The sequence below is a fragment of the Oncorhynchus nerka genome, linkage group LG9b, assembly GCF_034236695.1.
Source record: "Oncorhynchus nerka isolate Pitt River linkage group LG9b, Oner_Uvic_2.0, whole genome shotgun sequence".
In the NCBI taxonomy this organism is placed as follows: domain Eukaryota; kingdom Metazoa; phylum Chordata; class Actinopteri; order Salmoniformes; family Salmonidae; genus Oncorhynchus; species Oncorhynchus nerka.
This window is the reverse complement of record NC_088424.1, coordinates 53,360,651-53,375,980: the sequence shown is the minus strand read 5'-3', so window position 1 is coordinate 53,375,980 and position 15,330 is coordinate 53,360,651. Positions and strand designations below refer to the sequence as shown.

Genomic DNA, 15,330 nt, shown 5'->3' with positions numbered 1-15,330 from the left:
GTGTTGCATTGTGTTGAGAATTCTGTGAGCAGCGAGGCAGAATGGATTGAGATGCAGCCCATAATACCTCCAGTTTCAATTGACGGATTCTGATTGGGATTTTTTATTATGTTACTTGGATGGACGCACTGGTGCGTCAATAGACTCTTAAGGATGGATTACATCCGTTCATCATACCATATGCATCCTATATGACTTGTAAACCAATACGGCTGGTAAAAATGTGAGTAGCCTATTCTTCCATATTCCATTTCGGGACTAGTTTATTGAAGTTGAATTAGGCCTAAACTATTTGATGATCGAAACGATATTGAATGTAAAGGTATTGTTTTGTGTCGGCTATAGGCTTTCATTAGGTAGGAAGGCTAAAAAGTGATTTGAGAGACGCATCGCAAAATGAAAATAAAAATATATCCTTCTTAATTCATGGCATGGTTTCCTTTTCTATAAATGTTGAATAGACATGTAGACAAATTCCTTGATACAGGGAGAAGCCTAATAGCCCTAGTACCCTGGAGTCATGAAAACGATTCAATAAATTGATGTTATTTTGCAGGTAACGTATCGGCTCTCGGAAACAATTCTATGTGGGTGGGTCGGTCTGCAGAGAAAATGATGTCCTGGTGTCGGATATTGGGTGGGGCTCGGTGCTTGATGTGGCCAGCGTGTGGAGTCGATAAACAAATGGACCCGTCCAGGACGTGTACCTTCTGTCCTCTGTGTCCTTCAGGTCCAGGGGGTCCATCTGTCTCCAGACACTTCACCTTGTAGCACTGAGAGAGACCACATGCATGGAATACAGGTATCAATATCAACATCTTGTGCATCTGTTATCATAGTATATAATAGTATAGAATCATATATAATAGTATAGAATCATATATAATAGTATAGAATCATATATAATAATTTATATAAGAGTATTTAATCATATATAATAGTATAGAATCATATATAATAGTATAGAATCATATATAATAGTATAGAATCATATATAATCATTTATATAATAGTATTTAATCATATATAATAGTATAGAATCATATATAATCATTTATATAATAGTATTTAATCATATATAATCATTTATATAATAGTATTTAATCATATATACCAGTATATAATAGTATATAATCATATATAATCATTTATATAATAGTAAACAATCATATATACTAGTATATAATAGTATATAATCATATATAATAGTATATAAGTATATATAATAGTATATAATCATATATAATCATTTATATAATAGTAAACAATCATATATACTAGTATATAATAGTATATAATCATATATAAAAGTATATAATCATATATAATAGTATATAAGTATATATAATAGTATATAATCATATATAATCATCTATATAATAGTAAATCATCATATATACTAGTATATAATAGTATATAATCATGTATATAAAAGTATAAAATCATTTATATTATAGTATATAATCATATATATTCATTTATATAATAGTATATAATCATATATAATAGTATATAATAGTATATAATCACATATAATCATTAATAATAGTATATAAGCATGTATATAAAAGTATACAATAATTTATATAATAGTATATAACCATATATAATCATGTATATAAAAGTATACAATCATTTATATAATAATATATAACCATATATAATCATTTATATAATAGTATATAATCATATATAAAAGTATATAATCATATATAATAGTATATAAGTATATATAATAGTATATAATCATATATAATAGTATACAATCGTATATAATAGTATATAATAGTATATAATCACATGTAATCATTAATAATAGTATATAAGCATGTATATAAAAGTATACAATAATTTATATAATAGTATATAACCATATATAATCATGTATATAAAAGTATACAATCATTTATATAATAATATATAACCATATATAATCATTTATATAATAGTATATAATCATATATAAAAGTATATAATCATATATAATAGTATATAAGTATATATAATAGTATATAATCATATATAATAGTATACAATCGTATATAATAGTATATACATATATATAATTGTATATAATCATATATAATCATCAATAATAGTATACAATCGTATATAATCATATATAATCATATATAATAGTATATAATCACATATAATCATATCTAATCATATCTAATAGTATATAATCATATCTAATATTATATAATCATATATAAAAGTATATAATCATATATAATCGTATCTAATAGTATATAATCATATATAATAGTATATAATCATATATAATCGTATATAATACTATATATAATAGTATATAATCATATATAATAGTATATAATCATATCTAATCAAATAGAATAGGTTATTGTAGGTTGCTTGTATGGTAACATTGTGTGGTTCTCTCTTCAGTCTCACCTCCTGATAGGCCAGATGGGTCTAGAAAAAGGAAAATACAAAATATTTTACTTAAACATGAAAAATGTTTATTGAATATGATTATCACAGTGTGTGTTACTATGGTATTTATGATGAGGTCTATAGTGTCCAGCTGTATAAGGGTATGTTAGTGTGTGTGTGTGTGTATTAGTGTGTGAGTGTGTGTGTGTGTGTGTGTTACCATGGTCTTGATGATGAGGTCTATAGTGTCCAGCTGTATAAGGGTATGTTAGTGTGTGTGTGTGTGTATTAGTGTGTGAGTGTGTGTGTGTGTGTGTGTTACCATGGTCTTGATGATGAGGTCTATAGTGTCCAGCTGTATAAGGGTATGTTAGTGTGTGTGTTAGTGTATTAGTGTGTGAGTGTGTGTGTGTGTGTGTGTTACCATGGTCTTGATGATGAGGTCTATAGTGTCCAGCTGTATAAGGGTATGTTAGTGTGTGTGTTAGTGTATTAGTGTGTGAGTGTGTGTGTGTGTGTGTGTGTTACCATGGTCTTGATGATGAGGTCTATAGTGTCCAGCTGTATAAGGGTATGTTAGTGTGTGTGTTAGTGTATTAGTGTGTGAGTGTGTGTGTGTTACCATGGTCTTGATGATGAGGTCTATAGTGTCCAGCTGTATAAGGGTATGTTAGTGTGTGTGTTAGTGTATTAGTGTGTGAGTGTGTGTGTGTGTGTGTGTTACCATGGTCTTGATGATGAGGTCTATAGTGTCCAGCTGTATAACAGTATGTGTGTGTGTGTGTGTGTGTTACCATGGTCTTGATGATGAGGTCTAGTGTCCAGCTGTATAAGGGTATGTTAGTGTGTGTGTTAGTGTATTAGTGTGTGTGTGTGTGTGTGTATGTGTGTGTTACCATGGTCTTGATGATGAGGTCTATAGTGTCCAGCTGTATAACAGTATGTTAGTGTGTGTGTGTGTGTGTGTATGTGTGTGTTACCATGGTCTTGATGATGAGGTCTATAGTGTCCAGCTGTATAACAGTATGTTAGTGTGTGTGTGTGTGTGTGTGTGTGTTACCATGGTCTTGATGATGAGGTCTATAGTGTCCAGCTGTATAACAGTATGTTAGTGTGTGTGTGTGTGTGTGTTACCATGGTCTTGATGATGAGGTCTAGTGTCCAGCTGTATAACAGTATGTGTGTGTGTGTGTGTGTGTGTGTGTGTGTTACCATGGTCTTGATGATGTGGTCTATAGTGTCCAGCTGTATAACAGTATGTTAGTGTGTGTGTGTGTGTGTGTGTGTGTGTGTGTGTATTAGTGTGTGAGTGTGTGTGTGTGTGTGTATTAGTGTGTGTGTGTGTGTGTGTGTGTGTTACCATGGTCTTGATGATACGGTCTATAGTGTCCAGCTGTATAACAGGCCTGTTGCCACTGAGGTCGACAGCCAGGAAGTCTTTTCTGTAGACGTTGGCCGGAGAGTTAGCGATCTCCCTCAGACCCGTCTCGTCCACGTTCTTCGTGGCCGCGACCACAAACATCCTGATGCCCTCGTCGCGCGCGCGCTCGGCCGTCACCTTCACCCCGCCGCACGGGTTTCCTGTCACGTGACCGTCGGTAATGACGACAGCGAATCGCAGCGCTCCGGGGTTAGAGGGCAAACGTGTCATTTCCTGTGTCATGTTAGCGAGGGCGCAGTCGATGTAGGTTCCCTTACCCAGGTACCGGATATTCCTCAAACCCTGAAAAAACAACAACGTCAACAACACAGCCATAACAACACCAGGTCCCTCTAACCAGCTACTATATACCCCTGACAACATGAAGCATCAACAAATATGGATGTTGTGCTCCATGTAGGTTCAACCTGGATGAAACTGTCTTTAATGTTGTACTGTAGGTCCAACCTGTCTGAAACTGTCTTTAATGTTGTGCTCCATGTACTGTAGGTTCAACCTGTCTGAAACTGTCTTTAATGTTGTGCTCCATGTAGGTTCAACCTGTCTGAAACTGTCTTTAATGTTGTGCTCCATGTACTGTAGGTTCAACCTGTCTGAAACTGTCTTTAATGTAGGTTCAACCTGGATGAAACTGTCTTTAATGTTGTGCTCCATGTAGGTTCAACCTGTCTGAAACTGTCTTTAATGTTGTGCTCCATGTAGGTTCAACCTGTCTGAAACTGTCTTTAATGTTGTGCTCCATGTAGGTTCAACCTGTCTGAAACTGTCTTTAATGTTGTGCTCCATGTACTGTAGGTTCAACCTGTCTGAAACTGTCTTTAATGTTGTGCTCCATGTAGGTTCAACCTGTCTGAAACTGTCTTTAATGTTGTGCTCCATGTAGGTTCAACCTGTCTGAAACTGTCTTTAATGTTGTGCCCCATGTACTGTAGGTTCAACCTGTCTGAAACTGTCTTTAATGTTGTGCTCCATGTAGGTTCAACCTGTCTGAAACTGTCTTTAATGTTGTGCTCCATGTAGGTTCAACCTGTCTGAAACTGTCTTTAATGTTGTGCTCCATGTAGGTTCAACCTGTCTGAAACTGTCTTTAATGTTGTGCTCTATGTACTGTAGGTTCAACCTGTCTGAAACTGTATTTAATGTTGTGCTCCATGTAGGTTCAACCTGTCTGAAACTGTCTTTAATGTTGTGCTCCATGTAGGTTCAACCTGTCTGAAACTGTCTTTAATGTTGTGCTCCATGTACTGTAGGTTCAACCTGTCTGAAACTGTCTTTAATGTTGTGCTCCATGTAGGTTCAACCTGTCTGAAACTGTCTTTAATGTTGTGCTCCATGTAGGTTCAACCTGTCTGAAACTGTCTTTAATGTTGTGCTCCATGTAGGTTCAACCTGTCTGAAACTGTCTTTAATGTTGTGCTCCATGTACTGTAGGTTCAACCTGTCTGAAACTGTCTTTAATGTTGTGCTCCATGTACTGTAGGTTCAACCTGTCTGAAACTGTCTTTAATGTTGTGCTCCATGTAGGTTCAACCTGTCTGAAACTGTCTTTAATGTTGTGCTCCATGTAGGTTCAACCTGTCTGAAACTGTCTTTAATGTTGTGCCCCATGTACTGTAGGTTCAACCTGTCTGAAACTGTCTTTAATGTTGTGCTCCATGTAGGTTCAACCTGTCTGAAACTGTCTTTAATGTTGTGCTCCATGTAGGTTCAACCTGTCTGAAACTGTCTTTAATGTTGTGCTCCATGTAGGTTCAACCTGTCTGAAACTGTCTTTAATGTTGTGCTCCATGTACTGTAGGTTCAACCTGTCTGAAACTGTCTTTAATGTTGTGCTCCATGTAGGTTCAACCTGTCTGAAACTGTCTTTAATGTTGTGCTCCATGTAGGTTCAACCTGTCTGAAACTGTCTTTAATGTTGTGCCCCATGTACTGTAGGTTCAACCTGTCTGAAACTGTCTTTAATGTTGTGCTCCATGTAGGTTCAACCTGTCTGAAACTGTCTTTAATGTTGTGCTCCATGTAGGTTCAACCTGTCTGAAACTGTCTTTAATGTTGTGCTCCATGTAGGTTCAACCTGTCTGAAACTGTCTTTAATGTTGTGCTCCATGTACTGTAGGTTCAACCTGTCTGAAACTGTATTTAATGTTGTGCTCCATGTAGGTTCAACCTGTCTGAAACGGTCTTTAATGTTGTGCTCCATGTAGGTTCAACCTGTCTGAAACTGTCTTTAATGTTGTGCTCCATGTACTGTAGGTTCAACCTGTCTGAAACTGTCTTTAATGTTGTGCTCCATGTAGGTTCAACCTGTCTGAAACTGTCTTTAATGTTGTGCTCCATGTAGGTTCAACCTGTCTGAAACTGTCTTTAATGTTGTGCTCCATGTAGGTTCAACCTGTCTGAAACTGTCTTTAATGTTGTGCTCCATGTAGGTTCAACCTGTCTGAAACTGTCTTTAATGTTGTGCTCCATGTACTGTAGGTTCAACCTGTCTGAAACTGTCTTTAATGTTGTGCTCCATGTAGGTTCAACCTGTCTGAAACTGTCTTTAATGTTGTGCTCCATGTAGGTTCAACCTGTCTGAACCTGTCTTTAATGTTGTGCTCCATGTACTGTAGGTTCAACCTGTCTGCAACTGTCTTTAATGTTGTGCTCCATGTACTGTAGGTTCAACCTGTCTGAAACTGTCTTTAATGTTGTGCTCCATGTACTGTAGGTTCAACCTGTCTGAAACTGTCTTTAATGTTGTGCTCCATGTAGGTTCAACCTGTCTGAAACTGTCTTTAATGTTGTGCTCCATGTACTGTAGGTTCAACCTGTCTGAAACTGTATTTAATGTTGTGCTCCATGTAGGTTCAACCTGTCTGAAACTGTCTTTAATGTTGTGCTCCATGTAGGTTCAACCTGTCTGAAACTGTCTTTAATGTTGTGCTCCATGTACTGTAGGTTCAACCTGTCTGAAACTGTCTTTAATGTTGTGCTCCATGTAGGTTCAACCTGTCTGAAACTGTCTTTAATGTTGTGCTCCATGTAGGTTCAACCTGTCTGAAACTGTCTTTAATGTTGTGCTCCATGTAGGTTCAACCTGTCTGAAACTGTCTTTAATGTTGTGCTCCATGTAGGTTCAACCTGTCTGAAACTGTCTTTAATGTTGTGCTCCATGTACTGTAGGTTCAACCTGTCTGAAACTGTCTTTAATGTTGTGCTCCATGTAGGTTCAACCTGTCTGAAACTGTCTTTAATGTTGTGCTCCATGTAGGTTCAACCTGTCTGAACCTGTCTTTAATGTTGTGCTCCATGTACTGTAGGTTCAACCTGTCTGCAACTGTCTTTAATGTTGTGCTCCATGTACTGTAGGTTCAACCTGTCTGAAACTGTCTTTAATGTTGTGCTCCATGTACTGTAGGTTCAACCTGTCTGAAACTGTCTTTAATGTTGTGCTCCATGTAGGTTCAACCTGTCTGAAACTGTCTTTAATGTTGTGCTCCATGTACTGTAGGTTCAACCTGTCTGAAACTGTCTTTAATGTTGTGCTCCATGTACTGTAGGTTCAACCTGTCTGAAACTGTCTTTAATGTTGTGCTCCATGTACTGTAGGTTCAACCTGTCTGAAACTGTCTTTAATGTTGTGCTCCATGTAGGTTCAACCTGTCTGCAACTGTCTTTAATGTTGTGCTCCATGTACTGTAGGTTCAACCTGTCTGAAACTGTCTTTAATGTTGTGCTCCATGTAGGTTCAACCTGTCTGAAACTGTTTTTAATGTTGTGCTCCATGTACTGTAGGTTCAACCTGTCTGAAACTGTCTTTAATGTTGTGCTCCATGTAGGTTCAACCTGTCTGAAACTGTCTTTAATGTTGTGCTCCATGTAGGTTCAACCTGTCTGCAACTGTCTTTAATGTTGTGCTCCATGTACTGTAGGTTCAACCTGTCTGAAACTGTCTTTAATGTTGTGCTCCATGTAGGTTCAACCTGTCTGAAACTGTCTTTAATGTTGTGCTCCATGTAGGTTCAACCTGTCTGAAACTGTCTTTAATGTTGTGCTCCATGTACTGTAGGTTCAACCTGTCTGAAACTGTCTTTAATGTTGTGCTCCATGTACTGTAGGTTCAACCTGTCTGAAACTGTCTTTAATGTTGTGCTCCATGTAGGTTCAACCTGTCTGAAACTGTCTTTAATGTTGTGCTCCATGTAGGTTCAACCTGTCTGAACCTGTCTTTAATGTTGTGCTCCATGTACTGTAGGTTCAACCTGTCTGCAACTGTCTTTAATGTTGTGCTCCATGTACTGTAGGTTCAACCTGTCTGAAACTGTCTTTAATGTTGTGCTCCATGTACTGTAGGTTCAACCTGTCTGAAACTGTCTTTAATGTTGTGCTCCATGTAGGTTCAACCTGTCTGAAACTGTCTTTAATGTTGTGCTCCATGTACTGTAGGTTCAACCTGTCTGAAACTGTCTTTAATGTTGTGCTCCATGTACTGTAGGTTCAACCTGTCTGAAACTGTCTTTAATGTTGTGCTCCATGTACTGTAGGTTCAACCTGTCTGAAACTGTCTTTAATGTTGTGCTCCATGTAGGTTCAACCTGTCTGCAACTGTCTTTAATGTTGTGCTCCATGTACTGTAGGTTCAACCTGTCTGAAACTGTCTTTAATGTTGTGCTCCATGTAGGTTCAACCTGTCTGAAACTGTTTTTAATGTTGTGCTCCATGTACTGTAGGTTCAACCTGTCTGAAACTGTCTTTAATGTTGTGCTCCATGTAGGTTCAACCTGTCTGAAACTGTCTTTAATGTTGTGCTCCATGTAGGTTCAACCTGTCTGAAACTGTCTTTAATGTTGTGCTCCATGTAGGTTCAACCTGTCTGAAACTGTCTTTAATGTTGTGCTCCATGTAGGTTCAACCTGTCTGAAACTGTCTTTAATGTTGTGCTCCATGTACTGTAGGTTCAACCTGTCTGAAACTGTCTTTAATGTTGTGCTCCATGTAGGTTCAACCTGTCTGAAACTGTCTTTAATGTTGTGCTCCATGTAGGTTCAACCTGTCTGCAACTGTCTTTAATGTTGTGCTCCATGTACTGTAGGTTCAACCTGTCTGAAACTGTCTTTAATGTTGTGCTCCATGTAGGTTCAACCTGTCTGAAACTGTCTTTAATGTTGTGCTCCATGTACTGTAGGTTCAACCTGTCTGAAACTGTCTTTAATGTTGTGCTCCATGTAGGTTCAACCTGTCTGAAACTGTCTTTAATGTTGTGCTCCATGTACTGTAGGTTCAACCTGTCTGAAACTGTCTTTAATGTTGTGCTCCATGTAGGTTCAACCTGTCTGAAACTGTCTTTAATGTTGTGCTCCATGTAGGTTCAACCTGTCTGAAACTGTCTTTAATGTTGTGCTCCATGTAGGTTCAACCTGTCTGCAACTGTCTTTAATGTTGTGCTCCATGTACTGTAGGTTCAACCTGTCTGAAACTGTCTTTAATGTTGTGCTCCATGTAGGTTCAACCTGTCTGCAACTGTCTTTAATGTTGTGCTCCATGTAGGATCAACCTGTCTGCAACTGTCTTTAATGTTGTGCTCCATGTACTGTAGGTTCAACCTGTCTGCAACTGTCTTTAATGTTGTGCTCCATGTACTGTAGGTTCAACCTGTCTGAAACTGTCTTTAATGTTGTGCTCCATGTAGGTTCAACCTGTCTGAAACTGTCTTTAATGTTGTGCTCCATGTAGGTTCAACCTGTCTGAAACTGTCTTTAATGTTGTGCTCCATGTAGGTTCAACCTGTCTGAAACGGTCTTTAATGTTGTGCTCCATGTACTGTAGGTTCAACCTGTCTGAAACTGTCTTTAATGTTGTGCTCCATGTAGGTTCAACCTGTCTGAAACTGTCTTTAATGTTGTGCTCCATGTAGGTTCAACCTGTCTGAAACTGTCTTTAATGTTGTGCTCCATGTACTGTAGGTTCAACCTGTCTGAAACTGTCTTTAATGTTGTTCTCCATGTACTGTAGGTTCAACCTGTCTGAAACTGTCTTTAATGTTGTACTGTAGGTTCAACCTGTCTGAAACTGTCTTTAATGTTGTACTCCATGTAGGTTCAACCTGTCTGAAACTGTCTTTAATGTTGTGCTCCATGTAGGTTCAACCTGTCTGAAACTGTCTTTAATGTTGTGCTCCATGTAGGTTCAACCTGTCTGAACCTGTCTTTAATGTTGTACTGTAGGTCCAACCTGTCTGAAACTGTCTTTAATGTTGTACTGTAGGTCCAACCTGTCTGAAACTGTCTTTAATGTTGTACTGTAGGTCCAACCTGTCTGAAACTGTCTTTAATGTTGTACTGTAGGTTCAACCTGTCTGAAACTGTCTTTAATGTTGTACTGTAGGTTCAACCTGTCTGAAACTGTCTTTAATGTTGTGCTCCATGTAGGTTCAACCTGTCTGAACCTGTCTTTAATGTTGTGCTCCATGTACTGTAGGTTCAACCTGTCTGAAACTGTCTTTAATGTTGTACTGTAGGTCCAACCTGTCTGAACCTGTCTTTAATGTTGTACTGTAGGTCCAGCCTGTCTGAACCTGTCTTTAATGTTGTACTGTAGGTCCATGCAGGGTGTAAATACTCTAATAATATAATAATATAATAATGAAAACCAAAACAGTGTCAAGAAAAAAAAAATCTAACCCCATCAATCTACCTCCATCAATCTACCCCCATCAATCTACCCCCATCAATCTACCCCCATCAATCTAACCCCATCAATCTACCTCCATCAATCTACCCCCATCAATCTACCCCCATCAATCTACCTCCATCAATCTACCCCCATCAATCTAACCCCATCAATCTACCTCCATCAATCTACCCCCATCAATCTAACCCCATCAATCTACCCCCATCAATCTACCCCCATCAATCTACCCCCATCAATCTAACCCCATCAATCTAACCCCATCAATCTACCCCCATCAATCTACCCCCATCAATCTAACCCCATCAATCTAACCCCATCAATCTACCCCCCATCAATCTACCCCCATCAATCTAACCCCATCAATCTAACCCCATCAATCTACCCCCATCAATCTAACCCCATCAATCTACCTCCATCAATCTAACCCCATCAATCTAACCCCATCAATCTAACCCCATCAATCTACCCATCAATCTACCCCCATCAATCTACCCCATCAATCTAACCCCATCAATCTAACCCTAACCCCATCAATCTAACCCCATCAATCTACCCCCATCAATCTAACCCCATCAATCTAACCCCATCAATCTAACCCCATCAATCTAACCCTAACCCCATCAATCTACCTCCATCAATCTACCCCCATCAATCTAACCCCATCAATCTAACCCTAACCCCATCAATCTAACCCCATCAATCTACCTCCATCAATCTAACCCCATCAATCTACCCCCATCAATCTAACCCCATCAATCTAACCCTAACCCCATCAATCTACCTCCATCAATCTACCCCCATCAATCTAACCCCATCAATCTAACCCTAACCCCATCAATCTAACCCCATCAATCTACCCCCATCAATCTAACCCCATCAATCTAACCCCATCAATCTAACCCTAACCCCATCAATCTAACCCCATCAATCTACCCCCATCAATCTAACCCCATCAGTCTAACCCCATCAATCTACCCCCATCAATCTACCCCCATCAATCTAACCCTAACCCCATCAATCTAACCAAAACCCAATCAATCTAACCCCATCAATCTAACCCTATCAATCTAACCCCATTTCTAACCCCATCCATCTACCCCATCAATCTAACCCCATCAATTTAACCAAAACCCCATCAATCTAACCCTAACCCGATCAATCTAACCCCATCAATCTAACCCTAACCCCATCCATCTAACCCCACCAATCTAACCCCATCAATCTAACCCTAACCCCACCAATCTAACCCCATCAATCTAACCCTAACCCCATCAATCTAACCCTAACCCCATCAATCTAACCCCATCAATCTACCCCCATCAATCTACCCCATCAATCTAACCCCATCAATCTAACCCCATCAATCTACCCCATCAATCTAACCCCATCAATCTACCTCCATCAATCTAACCCCATCAATCTAACCCCATCAATCTAACCCCATCAATCTACCTCCATCAATCTACCCCCATCAATCTAACCCCATCAATCTAACCCCATCAATCTAACCCTAACCCCATCAATCTAACCCCATCAATCTACCCCCATCAATCTAACCCCATCAATCTAACCCTAACCCCATCAATCTACCTCCATCAATCTAACCCCATCAATCTAACCCTAACCCCATCAATCTAACCCCATCAATCTACCTCCATCAATCTAACCCCATCAATCTACCCCATCAATCTAACCCCATCAATCTAACCCTAACCCCATCAATCTACCTCCATCAATCTACCCCCATCAATCTAACCCCATCAATCTAACCCTAACCCCATCAATCTAACCCCATCAATCTACCCCATCAATCTAACCCCATCAATCTAACCCCATCAATCTAACCCTAACCCCATCAATCTAACCCCATCAATCTACCCCCATCAATCTAACCCCATCAGTCTAACCCCATCAATCTACCCCCATCAATCTACCCCCATCAATCTAACCCTAACCCCATCAATCTAACCAAACCCAATCAATCTAACCCCATCAATCTAACCCTATCAATCTAACCCCATTTCTAACCCCATCCATCTACCCCATCAATCTAACCCCATCAATTTAACCAAAACCCCATCAATCTAACCCTAACCCGATCAATCTAACCCCATCAATCTAACCCTAACCCCATCCATCTAACCCCACCAATCTAACCCCATCAATCTAACCCTAACCCCACCAATCTAACCCCATCAATCTAACCCTAACCCCATCAATCTAACCCTAACCCCATCAATCTAACCCTAACCCCATCAATCTAACCCCATCAATCTAACCCTAACCCCATCAATCTAACCCCATCAATCTAACCCTAACCCCATCAACCTAACCCTAACCCCATCAATCTAACCATAACCTCATCAATCTAACCCCATCAATCAAACCCCATCAATCTAACTCTAACCCCATCAATCAAACCCCATCAATCTAACTCTAACCCCATCAATCTAACCCCATCATTCTAACCCTAACCCAATCAATCTAACCCTAACCCCATCATTCTAACCCCATCAATCTAACCCTAACCCAATCAATCTAACCCTAACCCCATCAATCTAACCCCATCCATCTAACCCCACCAATCTAACCCCATCAATCTAACCCTAACCCCACCAATCTAACCCCATCAATCTAACCCTAACCCCATCAATCTAACCCTAACCCCATCAATCTAACCCTAACCCCATCAATCTAACCCCATCAATCTAACCCATCAATCTAACCCCACCAATCTAACCCTAACCCCATCAATCTAACCCTAACCCCATCAATCTAACCCTAACCTCATCAATCTAACCCTAACCCCATCAATCTAACCCTATCAATCTAACCCCATCAATCTAACCCCATCAATCTAACCCTAACCCCATCAATCTAACCCTAACCCCATCAATCTATAAACTGATAACATGTTTTTTGTGTATATTTGTGTGTGTGTGTGTGTGTTTGCGTGTATATGCGTGCGTGTGTGAGCATGTGTGTTTGTGTGTGCGTGTGTTTGGTATTTTATTAGGGTTAGCCCTAACCCTAACCCCACAAAGGACCACAACTTAAGGAATGATTTGTACCAAATACACTGCTCTTAGTTTTAGAGATGTTCAGGACCATCCATTCCAAAACAGACTGCAACTCTTTGTTAAGGGTTTCAGTGACTTCATTAGCTGTGGTTGCTGATGCGTATATGGTTGAATCACACACATGCTTTGTTTAATGCCAGTGGCAGGTCATTAGTGAAAAGAGTAGAGGGCCTAGAGAGCTGCCCTGCGGTACACCACACTTTACATGTTTGACATTAGAGAAGCTTCCATGATAGAAAACCCTTTGAGTTCTATTAGATAGATATCTCTGAATCCACAATATGGCAGAGGTTGAAAAGCCATAACACATATGTTTTCTCAACAACAGGTTATGGTCAATAATATCGGCTGCACTGAAATCTAACAGTACAACTCCCACATTCTTCTTATTATCAATTTCATTCAACCAATCATCAGTCATTTGTGTCAGTGCAGTACATGTTGAGTGCCCTTCTCTATAACCATGTTAGACCCACCTGGATGAAGGCGTCCTTGGCCTGTATGCGGCTGAAGACCTGTTGTCTCTGGGAGAAGTGTAGTCCTCCTAACTGCCATCTGATCTGGACCAGACCTTTATAGTCAGCATCCTCCAGACGCTCTGCAAAACGCTCTGTAAACATCTGCACACACATCAAGGAGGAGGAAGGGGTTAGACATCCATCTATCTATCTATCTAAACGCTCTGTAAACATCTGCACACACATCAAGGAGGAGGAAGGGGTTAGACATCCATCTATCTATCTATCTAAACGCTCTGTAAACATCTGCACACACATCAAGGAGGAGGAAGGGGTTAGACATCCATCTATCTATCTATCTAAACGCTCTGTAAACATCTGCACACACATCAAGGAGGAGGAAGGGGTTAGACATCCATCTATCTATCTATCTAAACGCTCTGTAAACATCTGCACACACATCAAGGAGGAGGAAGGGGTTAGACATCCATCTATCTATCTATCTATCTATTGTATCTATCTATCTATCTATCTATCTATCTATCTATCTATCTATCTATCTATCTATCTATCTATCTATCTATCTATCTATCTATCTACTGTATCTATCTATCCACCAGTGATCCAGGGGAGGGGGGACATTATAATATAGTTGTAGTAGTAGGAACCTTAATGCTCTCCACCAGTGATCCAGGGGGAGGGGGGACATTATAATATAGTTGTAGTAGTAGGAACCTTAATGCTCTCCACCAGTGATCCAGGGGGAGGGGGGACATTATAATATAGTTGTAGTAGTAGGAACCTTAATGCTCTCCACCAGTGATCCAGGGGAGGGGGACATTATAATATAGTTGTAGTAGTAGGAACCTTAAAGCTCTCCACCAGTGATCCAGGGGAGGGGGACATTATAATATAGTTGTAGTAGGAACCTTAATGCTCTCCACCAGTGATCCAGGGGAGGGGACATTATAATATAGTTGTAGTAGTAGGAACCTTAATGCTCTCCACCAGTGATCCGGGGGGGACATTATAATATAGTTGTAGTAGTAGGAACCTTAATGCTCTCCACCAGTGATCCAGGGGAGGGGGACATTATAATATAGTTGTAGTAGGAACCTTAATGCTCTCCACCAGTGATCCAGGGGGAGGGGGGACATTATAATATAGTTGTAGTAGTAGGAACCTTAATGCTCTCCACCAGTGATCCAGGGGGAGGGGGGACATTATAATATAGTTGTAGTAGTAGGAACCTTAATGCTCTCCACCAGTGATCCAGGGG

General features: G+C 39.5%; 1 pseudogene; it reads right to left on the bottom strand.

Annotated features, from left to right (window-relative positions):
- Window positions 1–15,330, bottom strand: part of LOC115116557 (collagen alpha-2(VI) chain-like) — a 77,621-nt pseudogene that overhangs the window by 59,936 nt on the left and 2,355 nt on the right.